The 6,000-nt window shown below is 38.0% G+C and overlaps 1 pseudogene; it reads right to left on the reverse strand.

Annotated features, from left to right (window-relative positions):
- Positions 1–4,371: 4,371 nt before the first annotated feature.
- LOC123609520 lies at positions 4,372–4,953 on the reverse strand (annotated as a pseudogene).
- Positions 4,954–6,000: the final 1,047 nt, after the last annotated feature.

The following is a 6,000-nucleotide window of genomic DNA, read 5'->3' on the forward strand; positions in this document are numbered from 1 at the left end:
CTGTTTATATCAGTGTTATTCTATATAGTTATGACACATGCACTAGTCCCACTCATCAAACTTTGCCTTTTGTCAAAATATATTCATGTACAACCCAGAGCTGCTTAATATAGATTCTTTATTATTGAAAGTTGTATGATTGAGTACAATCATACTTATGTTATTTGTATGTAGATGTGGCTTCTCCCAGAATCAGGTCCAGAGCAAAGAAACTGAGTGGAAGTAGTTATTTGGGAGGTGCAGGGAACATCAGTGCGGGAGTGGAGAACTTACTAAGGAGAGGATATACTCTCCATCTTGTTACTAGCTTTAGTGTCTGGAACTTCATTTTGAGAGGGAAATTCTGGAAAATGATGTAAAAACACATGCCTCAAAATTTTCTTAAGGGAGCTGGTGTATGTACATAAAAAGTCCTATCAGACATAAATTGAGAGATGCTCTTGAAGGTGTGATTTTTTCAACACTACTACCTATGTGCAGTGCATGTGGGCAGAGGACTTAAGGCTTTGGAGAATGCTTCTAGGCAAAGAGCTGTTGATGTTGCCAAGCACAACTAAGGCACAGGACTTGAGGTATCTGGGTGGGTCACTGAAGGGTTTCAAACTGTTGTATTTTTTTTTTTATTCATAGGTAAAACCATTCTATTAATCTGTCACAAATATTTTTGCATATAATTGACTCCATTCTTTTAAAATTTGATTTTAGATCCAGTGTTTATTAAGGGCTTATTTAATGATTTCTTACTGTTTTCAAGCATCCAAGAGTGACTACATATTACATAACCAAAATGATCTTCATAATGTATATTGCCCTTAAAATATAGTTCAAATAATAGTAAAATAATTTGAATACCAAATCTGAGATGGATTATTCTATAGAATAATCATTTTATAGCAGCAACTATACTGAATGACTCTTCTTTGAGTTATTTCATATATGACTTCCTTTATACTTGAAATTATTTTGATTATTTTAAAATAACTAAAATGAGGGGTGCCTGGGTGGCTCAGTTGGTTAAGTGTCTGACTTCAGTTCAGGTCACGATCTCACAGTTCATGAGTTTGAGCCCCATGTTGGGCTCTGCACTGACAGCTCAGAGCCTGGAACCTGCTTCAGATTCTGTGCCCATCCCCCTCTGGCCCACCCCTGCTTGTGCTCTGTCTCTCTCTGTGTTTCAAAAATGAATAAACATTAAAAAAATTTTTAAGTAACCAAAATGAAATAGAACATAGTATGAATTTACTGTCTCCCAAAAGCTGCTTTATTGAGAGTGTGCTCCATTAGCCTATTTTTCTGTTCTTTTCATATTTTCTACGAATTTGACTAATCACCAGTATAGTTATCGAATACATTTTTAATGGATTACATAAAAGAGATTTCATATAGTGTCTTCATATTTTTAAAGTTTGAACTATGCTACTGAATTATTGGTTTCTTTTTTAGCATAAATTTTTATTATTTTTCATCATATTTAGTTTGTATTTCTCATGAAAACCCTCTTGCCACATGGTATTTATTTATTATATCTTATTTGATAAGAGAGAGAGGGAGAGACACAGAATCTGAAGCAGACTCCAGGCAGGCTCTGAGCTGTCAGCACAGAGCTCAGTATGGGGTTCGAACTCACAAATCATGAGGTCATGACCTGAGCCGAAGTTGGACACTTAACTGACTGAGCCACACAGGCGCCCTGCATATGAGATTTTTTAAAAATGCTTATTTACATGACAGGAGTTTTAAACTCATTTAGGTACCAAATATGTAATGATAATCTTTAAATTGTTCTTGAAATCTTTACAGCTACGTGACTTTAGAATAATATTTTAGTTGATAAATTTTTCTGTATACTGTCAAAAATTTGCTAAGATACCATTACTTAAAAAAAGTTCTGTTGTGGTATAGTTGATATACCAAAAACTATACATATTTAATGTATCTAGCTTAATGAGCTTGTTACATGCATACATCCTTGAGACAATCGTTATTATAAAGGTAATAAATATATCCATTGCCTCTCAATGTTTTCTTATGCCCTTTGTGTATGTGTGTGTACTACAAACACTTACTGTGAGATCTATCCTCTTAACAGAATTTTTCAGTGCACGATGCAATATTGTTAGCTATATATAGGCACTGAGTTTTACATAGATTTTCAGAACTTACCTATTTGTATAACTAAAACTTTATATCCATTGAGCAGCAACTCCATTTCCCTCTGCCCCCACCCCCTGGAGCCACTATTCTACTCTCTATGAGTTTGACTACTTTAGATAACTCATTTAAGTGGAATTATGTAGCATTTTCTCCTCTTTTTGTGACTAGCTTACTTCACTTAGCATACTGTCCTCTAGATTCATCTATGTTGCCAAAAATGGCAGGATTTCTTTCTTTTTTCAAGGCTGAATACTATTCCATTGTTTATACCACATTTTCTTTATCCATGCATTTATCAGTGGATGCTAAGATTGTTTCCTAATTTTTATATTGTGAATAATACTGCAGTTAACATGACAGTGCAGATATCTCTTCAAAATCCTGATTTTATTTCATTTAGATACATACTCAGAAGTGGGAGTGCTGGATCATTTGGTAGTTCTATTTTTAATTTTTGGAGGAACCCCCATACTGTTTTTCATAGCAGCTGCACCAATTTACATTCCTGACAACAGAAAATAAGAGTTCCAGTTTCTCCACATCCTAGTCAACATTGTTTATCTTTTGTCTTTTGGATAATAGCATGACTGACAGATGTGAGGTGATATCTCATTGTGGTTCTGATTTACATTTCCCTGATGACTGATGCTGAGCATCTTTTTGTACTCCAGTCAGCTGTTTGGCCACTTGTTTGCCTTTGGTGAAATATCTGTTCAGGTCTTTGCCCATTTTTCTATTTGTTTTTTATTTTGTTATTTGTTTTTGATATCGAGTTGTCTAAGTTGCTTATATATTTTAGATATTAATACCCTGTCAGATGTATGGTTTGCAGATACTGTCTTCCATTCCATAGAATGCCTTCTTATTGTGTTGTCTCCGTTGTGGTACAGAGCTTTTTATTTTGCTGTAGTTTTACTTGTCTGTTTTTGCTTTCATTGCCTATGCTTTTTTCAGGAACTGGGGAGTGTCTGTGTTGTGAATGGAGGTCTTGGTCTTTGGAATCCCCACGAGAAGATTCAGGTGGGGTATCCGTGCTCAGAATAAAGACAGCCAGAAGGAAAGTACTAAGCACGAAACACTTTATTAAAGCAAAAGTACAATCTCAAGTTGGGAGAGCAGGCAGGTTCCCCACAGTGGAACCAGACCCAAGGTTGTTTTGGGATTGGATATTATTGGTTCTCTCTGGGCTGGTAGGAGCTATTCTGGGCTTCTAGTGTGTAGCTTTTTTTTTTTTTTTTTTCTTCCATCACTGTCCTTGCCTCCACCTTCTGTCTCATTCCCATTCAAGGACTTGAGACTCTGCCTGGGGTGTTCCTTCCACTGTTCACATCCAGCTTCTACCTAACACTTTGGTGTCAGATCTAAGAAATGATTGCCAAGACTAATGTCAAGATTTTCTCTTATGTTTCCTTTTAAGAGTTTTATAGTTTCAGATCTTACATGGTAGTCTTTATAGTGATTGATTTCTGTTTATGGTGTAAATAAGGGTCTGATTTCATTTTTGTGTGTGTGAATGTCCAGTTTTCCCAAGAATATTGGTTGAAGAAACTTTTTAACCACTGTGTATTTTTGGCAGCCTTGTCAAAGATAAGATGACTGCATATGTATTGGTTATTGCTGGACTCTCTATTCTGTTCCATTGATGTACATATTTATCTATGCCAGTACCACACTTTTTAAAATTACTGTAGTTTTGTAATATATTTTGAAATCAGGGAATATGATGCCTCCAGCTTTGTTTTTGTCAAGATTTCATTGGCTACTTGAGGTCTTTTGTGATTCCATATCAATTTTAGGACTCTTTGAAAAATGCCATTGAGATTTTGATAGGCATTTGATAGCATTGACTCTATAGATTGCCTTGGGTAATATGGACATTATAATAATATTAAGTCTGCCAATCCATAAATACAGGATGTCTTTCCATTTATTATGTCTCTTTAAGTTTTTTGTTTTTGTTTGTTTGTTTGTTTATTGGTGCTTTGTACTTTCAAGTTTAGAGGTTTTATCAACTCCTTGGTTACTCCTTGGTTAAGGTTACCCAAGTATCTTATTCTTTTTTATTTTTCCTGACAACCAGTGTTTTATTAGTGAGGAGCCTTGGTTTGAGGAATGGGGAGCTAGGATGGACAAGAAGCGCCCATCTTAAGGAATTTTCCTGGACATCAGGCATTCCTCCATGCATATTTCAAGTAAACACATTCATGGATGAAATCCTCAGAGGGGAGAGCGCTGTGACTGAAAGCAGCAGGGATGGAGGGGCTCCCTAGGCACAGCTGAGTCTGTGGGACAGCAGAACTTCTCCAAGTTCCAGGTGACATCATTACATCACACTGTAAACCAGGTGATGAACTTGGAGCTGGTCATGAGCAGTGGCATCATTACTGGGGGCCGGAAGAGCCTCCTGTAGGAAGTTGAAGAGGGGGTGCCCTTGTGCACCACTCCCCTCGCACTTCTTAGAAAGCATTAGAATTTGGGCTCGAACCTGTTCTGAGGTCTGAGGAACTTGAAGGAATTCAGGATCTCTTCCTTCCTGGCATTTCCTGATGCCAGCACCGCTTGCATGGGAAGCAAATATTGACCAGGCCCCTGGCAGAGGTGCTGCTGATGCTTGTTCTGGGCATAGTCCTGGATAATTGTACCTCGGAGTGACACTGCATTTTTGGTCAGCAGCATGTTGGCCCCCAGGAACCCAGGCTCACAGGCTCCTCCCTGGCCAGCAGGCCCTTGGGAAAGGCATTCCTGGAGCGCTGGGGGCTGCAACTGCCGGTTGGTGGCAGGGAGTACAGCTGCGCACATGGCCCGGCTGTGGGACCAGAGTGCACAGCTCTTTTGGTGCTCTTTTTTTTTTTTTTTTTTTTAATTTTTTTTTTTTCAACGTTTATTTATTTTTGGGACAGAGAGAGACAGAGCATGAACGGGGGAGGGGCAGAGAGAGAGAGAGACACAGAATCAGAAACAGGCTCCAGGCTCTGAGCCATCAGCCCAGAGCCCGACGCGGGGCTCGAACTCACGGACCGTGAGATCGTGACCTGGCTGAAGTCGGACGCTCAACCGACTGCGCCACCCAGGCGCCCCATTGGTGCTCTTTTAAACGGGATCCTGAACAGACCAATAGTGAGTAAGGAGATTGGATTTGTAATTAAATACCTGCAACAAAGGAAATCCCAACACCAAAAGGCTTCACTGGTGGTTTCTACCAATCTTTAAAGAAATAATAACAATACTGGTCAAACTATTCCAAAAATCTGAAGAGGAAGGTCTACTCTCAAACTGATTTTATGATGCCAGCATTACCTTGAAACCAAAGCTTGAAAAAGACACTACAAGAAAAGAAAACTATAGGCCAGTGCCCAAAATGAACAGACATGTAAAAATCCTTAATAAAATATTGACAAACCATATTCAGCAGTACATTAGAAAGATCATATACCATGACCAAGTGGATTTATTCCTGGGAGGCAGGGATGGTTCAATATGTGCAAATAAATTAATATGATACACCACATTAACAGAAATAATAAAATCATATTTCAGTAGATGCTGAAAAACACATTTGAGAAAATTCAGCATCCTTTCATGATAAAAAAAAATGTTAACAAATTACGTGAAGGAATTTACCTCCACATATGACAATCTCCTAGCTAACAGCATATTCAGCCGTGAAAAACTGAAGTCTTTTCCTTTGAGATCCAGAGTTACATGGATACGCACCTTTACCACTTCTGTTCAATATAGTAATGGAGGTACTAGCTAGAACAGTAAGCAAGAAAAAGAAATAAATGCACTGAAATTGGAAAGGAAGAAATAAATTTATCTCTGTTTGCATAGTGCATGATTTTATAC

The sequence above is a fragment of the Leopardus geoffroyi genome, chromosome A1, assembly GCF_018350155.1.
Source record: "Leopardus geoffroyi isolate Oge1 chromosome A1, O.geoffroyi_Oge1_pat1.0, whole genome shotgun sequence".
NCBI classification, from domain to species: Eukaryota; Metazoa; Chordata; class Mammalia; order Carnivora; family Felidae; genus Leopardus; species Leopardus geoffroyi.